The following is a 12271-nucleotide window of genomic DNA, read 5'->3' on the forward strand; positions in this document are numbered from 1 at the left end:
GGTTTGGTTAAGGAGATGAGATTAGATACATATATATATATATATATATATATATATATATATATATATATATATGTTGGATTAGAGATGAAAAAGAAAACAACAAGAAATCAAGAAAACATCAATGTAGAACACATCTTACTTGACAAACCCTTCGGCACCATTATTGATGGAGAGAGAAGAAGAGGGGAGAACTCAACTTTGATTGATACGCCAAATCCAAGACCTTATTTGATTAGAGTTTATCTTCCATGGATAGCATGCAAGAATGGCTAGTCTTCCTCTAGGAGAAAGTGGAGGCTTAGGCTTATGTTAATGGCTATGTACAATTTGGCATTACTACTCACTCCCTCATGAATTCCTCTCATCAATGTCTTGAATTCTTGATTTTCTTTTCAAGGAAGAAGAGGTCACCTTTTATAGGTGAAGGGAACCCCCAAGGGTTTACAAAAGAAGAGAAGAGCCAGTGTGTCAGGCCAAGGGCCAAACCAATGGGGTCACGGACTCGGCCAGGGGTCGGCTGCAAGTGGGAACGGGTTCAAGCAAGCTGGAAGCCTATAAAAGGGAGGTTGGGCGGATGGACCGGGTCTGGCAGTCCATTCTTTTGAGATTGGTATCATAGCTAAACTTAGAACTGAGGGCACGTTCTGCTTTTGGATGCATGTTGCATGCAACCTCAATGTGAGGAGGAAGGAGAAGCCAAAAACGGCGTGTGCAGCAACCCCTGGTGGGGGAAGAGAGCGTCTGTCAACCTGCTCCAAAATCATCGAACTTAGGCTTAGTGGGAGCGCAAGGGGAAGACCGACAACTTCCGTCTTTTGCCCGGCTTCAAACGAGCTCGCCATCGCGAGTTAGCTCCATCACAAAGAGCACGCAGGCGGCCACGCTGTCTCAGAGCAGAGTTTCGTCAAGTTTTGTTTCATTATTGGAATATATTTCCCATTATCAGGATGTGATCATCAAGCTGGAAGGGATGAACACCTTTCAACAGGTACGTGGGTTCATCCATGGGTTAAATCCCGAGCTTAAGAAGCACTTTAAAACCCAGGATCCACAAACACTTGAGGAAGCAATAGTGCAAGCTCACATCCATGATGATCCCGATGATCGGGCATTGCATAGTTCGCATGTGCATGACACTACACCTGTTTCAACATGTCCACAACATGTGCATCATAAAAGAAAATTTGCATTTGCTGCATCAGAGACCTCCAAAAAGCCCAAGGGGTCTAGAGGTCCTCTCTCAACCGAAGAGTTTGAGAAAGCCAAAAAAGAAAATTTGTGCTTTAAATGTTTGGGAACTGGACATAGCAAAAAGGATTTTCCCACGGGGAAATCTGCTGCTCAAGACAAGGGGAAGGAAAAGGCAGTGCACATGGTGCAGGTTTTACCTCTTGAATCCTCTTCCCAGTTTGCTAATGTGGAAGGAACACACACCGAGGCGGTGCATGAGTGCTGTATCACGGCCTCCATGTGGCAACAGACTTTCGGACCACATGAATTGGTGCGTATGCATGGCTCTATCCAAGGGCACAGGGTGCAGATCTTGGTAGACGATGGTGCGTCGCACAATTTCATCCATTATAAATTGGTGAAACGACTCAAATTGCCCCAAACCCCGAGTTCCCATTGCTACAAGGTAGCAATGATTAATGGCCATGATGCTGAGATATGGGAAACTCAGGTTAAAGATGTACCTCTGGAAATTCAAGGATATCGTACCTCTTTGGATTTCCAAGTCATGAATATGGAGAGGGCAGATGTGGTTCTTAGTCGTGAATGGCTGCATAGTTTAGGATCATCACTTAGATGTAGCTATGAGCATAATAGTCTAATGTTCGAATCCAATGGTGTGCACGTGCTGCTGTTGGGGGAGAAGGAGTGAGTAAACCGCATTACAGAATGAGTCATTCTGAGGCTGCTTAGGTGGAACGTCAGCTTGCTGACTATCTCAGTAGAGGGTTTATTCAACCAAGTTCTTCACCATGGGCCTCTCCCATTCTCTTGGTGAAGAAAAAGGATGGTAGTATGTGCATGTGCGTAGATTACCGTGGATTAAATGCGGCTACTATTAAGAACAAGTACCCATTGCCACGAGTGCATGAGCTGTTTGATAAGCTCACCCACGCTTGTATATTTTCAAAGATTCATTTAAGATCTGGGTATCATCAAGTACACATCAGGCTTGCGGATATACCCAAAACAGCGTTCCGAACAAGGTTTGGACATTATGAGTTTTTGGTGATGCCCTTTGGGTTAACCAATGCTCCAGCTACGTTCATGACACTCATGGATAGTGTCTTGAGACCATACTTGGAAAAGTTTGTTATCGTTTTTCTCGATGACATTCTTGTATATAGTGCCTTTGAGGAAGAGCACTTAGCACATTTGAAACAAGTGTTTCATTTGTTACGCCAAAATTAGTTATATGCCAAGGAATCCAAATGTGATTTTCTCAAGGAGGAAATTCACTACTTAGGGCATGTTATTTCGGCTGCAGGGTTACACATGGATCAATCCAAGGTGCATGCCATTTAGAGGTGGCCGTCTCCCAAAAATTTGGAAGAGCTCCAGATTTTTTAAGGCTTTGCAGGCTTTTATCGTCGATTCCTTAAAAACTATGCCCATATTGTTGTTCCCATGACAGATCAGATGAAAGCCAAGGGCAAGACCTTTCAGTGGGGATTAGAACAACAGAAATTTTTTGACAAACGTAAGGACACATTAGCCACATCTCCTGTTTTGGCTATTGTGGATCCCTTAAAGCCATTTGTTTTGGAAACAGATGCTAGTAATCGTGCGATTGGAGCCGTCCTTCTGCAGGAGGGAAGGCCAATTTCATTTGAAAGCAAGAAGCTAGATTCGGCACAACAGAATTACTCTGCTTACAAACGAGAGCTCTAATAATGCAATAGTGTCTGCTTTAAAGACATGGCGACATTATTTGTATGGTGCACAGTTCGAGATTGTGTTTGACCATGAAAGCATCAAGTGGTTTACACAACAAAGTGATTTGAAGGGTCGCAAGGCCAGGTGGGCTGAGATTCTTCAGGAGTATGATGCCAAGCTACGATATCGCAAAGGGCGGTACAATGTAGTGGTTGATGCTCTCAACCGAATGTCAGAGATCAACTCTCTCCTTTTCACGGAATTGCGGAGTGAGTTTTTGGAATCTCTCAAAGGTAAGTGCGAGCATGATACTGCATACTCCAAGATGTGGAGCTATGTTAGAAAGAGGGATCCTTCTCACTCCAATGTTGGTAGTGGTTTTGTTTCCTCCACACCCAGTTCTCCTCTTTCGACTAATGAATTGCAGAGATGGAAGAATTTTTCCATAGATGATGGGTACCTACTCCACAAGGGGAGAGTGTGTGTACCGATGGACGCGGACATTCGGCGCCAAATTCTTTCTGAATGTCACGATAGTCCAAGTGCAGGGAACCCTGGATTTAAGAAAACTTATGCACTCGTAAGATGACAGTTTTACTGGCCAGGTTTGCATGGGTATGTTCAAGACTATGTCTTGCATTGCCAAAAATGTCAAGTTAATAAAGCAGAGCGCCTGAAAGCAGGAGGACTCTTACATCCTTTAGAGATTCCCAATGGTAAATGGGAAAGTATCTCCATGGATTTTATTGTGGGTTTACCAACCACTATTTGAGGACATCACTCGGTATGGGTGGTCGTAGACCGGTTGACTAAACTTGGTCGGTTTATTCCAACCAAGTCAACCATTAAGACTCCAGAATTAGGTAAGTTATTTGTGGACAATCTTTACAGGTTGTATGGATTGCCGAGTAACATTATGAGTGATCGTGATCCCAAGTTTAACAGTCATTTTTGGAGGGTTGTTTTTAAACGATTGGGTACACAACTTAATTTAAGTACGGCTGATCACCCTGAAACAGATGGTCAGACGGAACAAGTCAACCAAGTGCTAGAGGATATGCTACGAGCATACGTTAGCAAGAAGCAATCAGATTGGGAAGATTATCTTCCTATTCTTGAGTTTGCATATAATAGTGCTAAGCATGTTACAACTGGTTTTAGTCCATTCATGCTTATGTATGGTTTTCAACCTAGATCACCAGTGACTGTGGGGTTGGCAACTGAGAAGCTCCAATAGGTCAAGGAGTTTCTCCAAGATCATATGGAAATGCTGAGACTTGCTCGTCAAAATGTTCGACAATCATAGGATCGGTATAATAAGTATGCTGATAAGAAATGTCGGCAAGTTACCTTCACGGAAGGGGAAGAGGTATTTTTGCATGTGCCAGAACATTCAGAAAGTCTGAAGACTGGGCCTACACCCAAATTATCTCCACGTTATTGTGGGCCATTCAAGATACACAAGCAAGTTTGTGATAGGGCCTACAAACTTGAGTTACCTGCGCACTCTCGTGTACATCCGGTATTCCATGTAAGTCGTTTACGTAAACGCTTGCATGGGGACGCCAATGTTATCGGCCAGCAGATATTGGTTGATTTCATTGAACCTCCCATTCAACCGCATGAACCTGAACGCATTTTAGATTTTCATGAACTACGTACTCGTCAGCATGTACGTAGTCAAGCTTTAGTCAAGTGGAAAGATCGACCTGAGGAAGGTGCCACTTGAGAAAACATTAGTGTTCTTAAGAAGAAATTTCTCACTTTTGTTTTTGAGGACGAAAACGCTTCTCCAAGGGGGGAGTAATGTCAGGCCAAGGGCCAAACCAATGGGGTCACGGACTCGGCCAGGGGCCGGCTTCCAGTGGGAACGGGTTCAAGCAGGTTGGAATCCTATAAAAGGGAGGTTGGGCGGATGGACCGGGTCTGGCAGTCCATTGGTTTGAGGTTGAAAACGCTTCTCCAAGGGGGGAGTAATGGCAGGCCAAGGGCTAAACCAATGGGGTCACGGACGCGCCCAGGGGCCGGCTGCCAGTGGGAACGGGTTCAAGCAGGTTGGAAGCCTATAAAAGGGAGGTTGGGCAGATGGATCGGGTCTGTCAGTCCATTGGTTTGAGACAGTGTGAACAAAAACTGGAAAAGTTGGAAATGAGTTGTCCCTGCATGATGTGGGCAGACTGGGGTCTAGTATTTTGACCATATCTCCTCAACCCTGGCTCCAAATAAAAAAGTAAAAATATGGACAGAAAATTCAGCTCATTAGCTACAATTTTCATTTTTAAATCGTTTTCCAATTCGGATTGGAACCTTGTGTAACAAAATCATCAAAATAGGGTCCATTTCTGGCAACAAAAGTCTTCCTGTGGTCCCCTTAGCCTAGACTTTCATTTGATTCCAAAGGGCACCTCATGCCATATGAAAGCATGACATTGCTCCTTGACAAAGTTTTGTAATCATGCTTGCAATAATGCATTAAAATAAGTGTATCTTTGAAATCATGCCACCTAGTGTCCCACTAGGATTTGATTCCCTCCTAGTAGCTATTTAGAAAGAAATATAAGAAAAATATGAAAAATACATAGAATATATATATATTGGAGTTTACCTTAGATATAGGATCTAGCTAAGGTGTGAGATGATAATGAGATAGTAGAAATAAAGAATCAATGCTTTTTGCCACAAGTTAAAGAGGCGGAGCTATTGACGCTTTTTCCATAGTATTTTCTGATGGTAAAGTAAGAATAGGTTACCCTTGAGATAAATAATAGGATGAGATAGAAAGCATATTATTATACTTAAATATGCATATGCACATTATAGAAAATATAACTATGTATCTAAAAAAAGTTACAAGATAACTCTTGTAGCATGTGTTTCCACTATGTACGTGTCACAGCACGACACCGTACGCGCACAATGTAGGTATCGGCGTGTAGCTCTCGTCGGGGGCAACACGCTGCACTTCTCCACACTCGATTCCGACCATCGGTGCCCACGTAGCGTCAAGATGAAGCTCACACTCTCTCTCGTACACAGTACGCTCACTCAAGACTTCAAAACTTGTTAAAAAATGACAAAAAAGGTTTTTCATTAAGGTCAAAAAGTGGTATATATACCTTTCAATTCTCAAACCCTAAAGTTCCAAAATCAACCAACTACTCCATCTATCTATCAAAACTGGGATACAAATCTGGAAACTTCTGTAAGTCCCAATATTTACAAGGTGAAAAATCAGGTTTCCTCAATAAATGAATAATTACAAAAAATGATAATCCTCCGAGTAGTTAGTCTCCGTGGGGTGTGTCTAGCTTCTAACACTCCCCCCCTCCTTGCTCATGTCGTCCCCGACATGGCCGCTGATCCGCTTCTTCATCGTATTGTTTCACGCATCTTGATTAGTGATTCGTATTTTGCATGCAGGTTCATCATTGTTGGGCCGAACATATCTGTGTTTATTGTGAAGAAGCCTGTGTAGAATGCTTCTTTAAAGGCCTGGAGGTGATAGGATGGTAGAAACATTATCCTTTGATACAACGCATGTATCACCTCCTTGGAAGGCTGACCAGACAGATCATAAGCGCATCTGTAAGTATCTTGGAAGAAAAAGATACTGTCTGTCACCTGGCCTGGCTTGAAAGTCTCAAATACTGCTAAGAGGGTTTTGCAGATTTTCTTTATCATGATGCACGTAAGGTCAGGTGAGCCTGTGAACAATTTGATGGCGCCCGTTAGGGTTTTCACCATGTATTGGACACTTATTCTCTCACCTGCCTTCAAGCCCGACAGCTTAGGGTAATTCAGCCAAGTGGGTTGGCTCCTTTGCAAGATCTCCTGGGCTTTCCACGTCCTGATCCTTGGTAGAGGACAAAAGATGAGGTTGTCTCTGATGTTTTTCGGTGCCTCTACCAAGTGGATTAGGTATTGTGGGTACTTTGTGAGCCAGGCCTTCCTCCATTTTGGCTGAGAGTCAACAATTAGCCTGACCCCTTCTGGTTGGGAGGTATATGCGTTGTAAAGTGGTACGGTCGGCTCTTCTCTTATCCGCTTGTTGATGGTGGCTGGTTCATATTTCAGCAATGGATATGGGAGAGAGGGTTGAAGCCATTCGCGCCTGAGGTTGTTGGCGTCAATCTTCTGGATGGTCATGGACTTGAAAACCCTCTGCTCCCACTCCAAGGCTTCCTGTTTTGTCTCTCTGATTTCCACCTCTATTGCTTTACTCAACTTTTCTTCCTCTTCCTGTGTTAGATCCTGTGGCTCTTGGGAGGATCCTTCTAGGATTTCCTCTTGCATAGGCGTGTCTATCGGATCTGCCACATTCTCTAAATCAATGCCTACATTGGCCGCTGGCCCTGTGTCCTCTTGCTCTCCTTCTTGCTGTCCTTTCAGCTCCTCAATCTGCTTTAGGAGTTTTTGTTTTTCTAATTCAGCTTCTTCGCCCATATTCAGGAGGAGGTCATTTAATTCGGCGTTTATCCTCTCCGCCTCCTCGAGCTTTCTTTTAATACTTTCTACTTCCTCTTGCAGGGCTTTTTGGTCTTCTTCCATTCTTGTTTGCACGACAATAGACCCTTCTGCCATCATCAATCTTTTCTTTTCCTCTAGAGTCAGCTCCTTTTGAAGTTCTTGCATATGTTCTTCATAAATTTGACTCTCCGTAGTGATATGAGTCAAGCTAGTAGCTCTGACTCTGGCAGGGGATGCCCGCAGCCTCTAGATGGTCTGATCTTTCACTTTGAGCTGGTCCTTGAGCTCAAGGACCTCATCCTCGCTGGCTTCTTGATCTATCTCCACCTTTTCTTTGGCGTTTCTCATGGCTTCAACTTCTTTAGATTCCTCAGCCAGCTGTAGGGTCAGGTTATCCCTTTCCCTCTCGACATCTATCAGTGATTTGCTGAGCTGCTGACATTCCTCTTCAACTCCTTGCATCTTTTTTGCTGCTGCTTGATTTTCTTCCTCCATTGCCTGGCATCTTTGCAGTGCCCTTGCTAGGTTGGCCTGTAGATCAGCTTCTCTCTCTTTATGACTTTGGCTTTGTCCTTGTAAAGTGTCTATTTCCATCTTAATCTTCACTTCAGTGGCCTTGAGAGCTTCCATCTCACTTTCTGAAGCCATGGACTGCGCTCTCAACCCGGTTAGCTTCGTCATCACCACATCCCAGTCATTGGAGGGCGGGTGCAGGTCCACTGTATTTGTGGACATTTCTTTTAGTTCTATTAACCGGATGCCTTGCATTTGTTCTGTAGGCCCTGTGCTTGCCAAGTCGAATGCGACTGTGGCAGTCTCTTCTTTTGTGTACCCTGCAGCTAGCAGGTCCAGAAATGTGTGATACAAATCATCCGACTCTTGTTGTTCACTTCGAGGCTTAGCTTCTTCCTTTGGCTTCGGCTCCTGGCTATGCTCTTGCTTAGCCTCTTCTCGCTCTTCTGGTTTGTCTTCAGCCTCTTTATCTTCTTGTGGAGGGCTTTGAGGAGGTGGTGAGGGCGGTGGTCCCTTTAAATCTCTGTCTGCTTTAGTTTTTCTTTCTCTCTCTTGGCTCTCTTGCTCATCTATCAGTTTCTGCCGTATTTGCTCCACTTCCTCCTCTGTGAAAGGTACATGCGGTATATTCTCTAATGAGGCATTAAGAATCTCAAAATTCTTGATATAATCCTCGAATTTGTCCCTTTGCACTCTTAGGGATGATCCTGACATAGCTTCTAGTGAAGGCTTCCAGAGTTCACTTAAATCACCTTTAAGGGCTCTCTCTACTCTGAAGCTCTCCATCAGCCTCTCTAATCTTGCTACTTTTTGTGACTTTGTTTCTTTCACTGGCACTTGGACAAACTCTTTCTTCCCCTCTTTTGCTCGGGTTGCTCTTCTAGGATGGGCTCTAGCCGTCTTTCCAGTCTTGTGGCAACCCTTGGTGCTCTTTGTGGCTCGTCCTCTTTGTCTTCTTTTAGGCTCAGCCAGTCGTTCTGAGACGGGGAGTCAGGCCATCTTCATTTTGTGTGCAATGCCCCGTAAATCAACTTAGTGATTAGTTCTCCTGGCACAATATATGTTGGCTTCTTGTTACCCATCTTTACTAGGTTGTCATGTATATACGTTGCATAATTGATTATCTTTAGGGTGCCCTTCATCATTGCCCAAGTGAATGTCATGGAAATTGCACCTGGCGGCATTCTGTACTTCTGTGGCCTCTTCGTACACATGTGGAAGTATTGGTTGTGCAATTGGCTCATGATTGCCACTCTTGGGTTGGCAATATCTTCAAAGGTGTAGTTTCCTTTCTTCTCATTGTACACCTTGACCTCATCCCTTCTTTTAGCTACACTATCCCCCTTGTTGGAGAGGTCTAGTGCATCTGCTACAACCTGCTCAGTGATGATTATTTCTGTTTCTGGCCTGCCTTGTAGATCTCTTACTTTGGACACTCCATCTTCTTTGATGGTTGTCACAAACTCCCAGACTCTCTTTATGTCCACCTCTGCCGGTACTGCTTCAAAGTAGTTGTGGAGATCAATCTTCTCCAAGTACCCAGCCATCTTGCTTCTTACGAACTCATTGAGTTCTCGCGGTAGCATTGGTAGCTCGATCACATTGCCTTCAGTGTCTTTAAATACTCCTTGGTAGATCTTTAGGTCGTTGGACTCTAACAGATTTTCTTGGATTCATGTGCTGGTGGGCTTTAGTGTTCCTTCTGGTATGACGAAGGGCTCCACTTCTTCTAGGTAATCCTTGATGGTCATTCTTTTCTTCTTTGTCGGTGACTTCGCGGCTGCCATAGATCCTGTTGCACTCAGTAGTCCGAAGTTAGCGTTTTTTTCATATTAGCTGCGAAACTGAGTTTTCACTATCCAAATGACTTGAAAATTGAAAATAAAGCTTAAAATGAACTTGTAAAACTGTGCAGGTGCTCACAATGAAAATCTGGCCAAAATTTTCCATTTAGACATCCTACGTGTAGGATGTCTTTTTCATCAGAATTGGTTCATACTTGGCATGTTGGTAGTGCATGGCTCATGGAACATGGCTATGTGCTTGAATATGGATTTGGATATCAAAAAGTGGATTTTTGGGCTGATTCAGGCTTAACGTCACAAATTGGGTAGAAAGTCCATAACAGGTAGCAATTGATGTCCAAATGGGTTGAAAATTGGTATATGGGCTCTTTGCACCATGGTATTGGCTCCCATGATGCCAGTCTTTGCACAGAAGGCCTAAATTATGCTGGAGACATCCTACGCGTAGGATGTCTTTTTCATCAAAATGCCATGAGATTTATCCTGTGGGTAGTCCTTGGCCTATGGAACATGGCTATGCTCTTGGATTTGGATTTGGCCAAGGATTGATTCTTGTAAGGGCCTATGTGGTGGTTTTGGGCTCCAAAAGTGTATCCTGAAGGTGTTGGGAGTCTAAAATGATTAGAATGGCTTCAAAATTGACATATGAGCTCTTGATGATATGGTGATTGGATTTGGAATGAACAAACATCCTCTGCAGGCCTAAAAAAGTCAGATAGACATCCTACGCGTAGGATGTCTATTTCACCAATTTTTGCTTCTGACCACACAGATTGGTTGGTGATGTGTTGGTGAATGTGTTGTGCAAGTTTCATGTGATTTGGACAAGATTTGGTAGGTCTATGGCCCATTATTGCATCTATGCCCTAACTTTGCATTTTTTCATGCATATGAGGTCAATTTTGGTCCAATTGTGATGAGACTTGGTGGATAGCATGTAAAGGTCATTCAAAAAATGTGTATGATGAAAAATGTTGGAGTCTGTGCCCAGAAATGCCCTTGAGACATCCTATGCGTAGGATGTCTCCTGATGATTTTTTCATGGTTTGTGCTCCTAGTACCTGCCCATGGTCCCCCTAAGTCCCTTTTAAGCCTAATTTCAACAAAAAAGTCAAATGGATAGAGAATAACTCCCTGTGTGGACTTCAAAGCCTCCGAGCCGTTTTCTTCCTTTTGGAGTGCTTTTTGGCGATGAAATTTCTTGATGTTGGTCTCCATAGCTTCCCGATCCCCTGGGGATCCTTGTCGTATGGTTTTTGTCGACTTTGGCTTCACCGGAGCTTCATTTGGCTTCACCGGAGCTCTAGAAGCACCCGTGGTTGCGTTTACATGCCTTCAATGATTTGTGGTGGTCTACCACCATAGGACTTGGTTGTTGATGGTCTAGGAAAGCCGCTCGTGAAGTTTGGTGGCAAACGGACATGCCGTTTGGCCGCAAGAGCAATTTGACGCTGTGAGCGGGATGGAAACACACAGAAGGCCTCTATAACGACCCGACACACACTCTTGGGAAGATACACACACACACACTATGGGGCACCACTCGGCTTACACAACACACCTGGCCGAGACAGGGAACGCACCTGTGGAGTGAGAGGAGAGAGACTATCCACTTGCCCACTCCACACACACACACACACACCCAAAAAACTTAGCTCAAATAAGGAGAATTTCTGATGTTTAGATACAAATGAGCTTGTGCCAACACCAATGGGGCAAATAGCTCACACAATATGGGTAAAAGATACCAGATACAATCACAAACTAGAGCAGAAACTTCGCTCATAGGAGAAACTTACACAGAAAAACAGCAGGAAAAGAGTGAGGAATTTGGCAAAATGGACATCTCCATCGCGTCCGGAATGGCCCAAAACCCCAGTCTACAATGTCAAAGTGCTCAAATCCGACCTCGGATGAGCAGTTTACGGCCAAAACAGGCTCCAAAATCACCAAAAACACACCTGCGGCTGTTCCTCCTCTCTTCTCCACGTTTTTTCTGGTCTTTTCTCTGTTTTTTCAGTTCCCACACTTAGATTTATTAGTTGGGCACCCTTGGCCTTTTAGATGACTTCAAACGGACCCGAACAGGCCAAAAACTGACCTCGCAGTGCATAGTTGTCACCTTTTTGCATCATTTGCACACCTGGCACTCAGCTTTTTTCCAATAATGCATCTCGCCACCACGTGAAGTGGCCCCAAAAAGTGGTCCTAATGATGACCTTTTTGCATAACTCTCACAAGAAAACACCCACATTGTGTCCGTCCTCATCCGCGTGCAAATATTGACCTCGTTCGCCCTCCTGACGCCACTAGATGCCATCTGACGCACCTGCTGACCTCATGTCCTCGGCCCGCGGATAGCTTCCTCGAGAAGTTTTACGCGCTACCAACTCCTCCTTATTGTAGAAAAAACACACTAGTATTGATAATAGTGAAAATCGCTGCACTATGTACATGTTGTCCTACCTGTACACATGTGGGCCCCACGTAACCACCTGGCTATGGAAATTGGGTAATCCTTTATTCAATGCACCATGCATGTGTATGTACATATGCGCAATCCCTTGCCCAAAAAAACTCCTGACAACGCTTTGTGT

This window comes from Adiantum capillus-veneris, chromosome 24 (genome assembly GCF_014529385.1).
Source record: "Adiantum capillus-veneris isolate H3 chromosome 24, ASM1452938v2, whole genome shotgun sequence".
Taxonomy (NCBI): Eukaryota; Viridiplantae; Streptophyta; class Polypodiopsida; order Polypodiales; family Pteridaceae; genus Adiantum; species Adiantum capillus-veneris.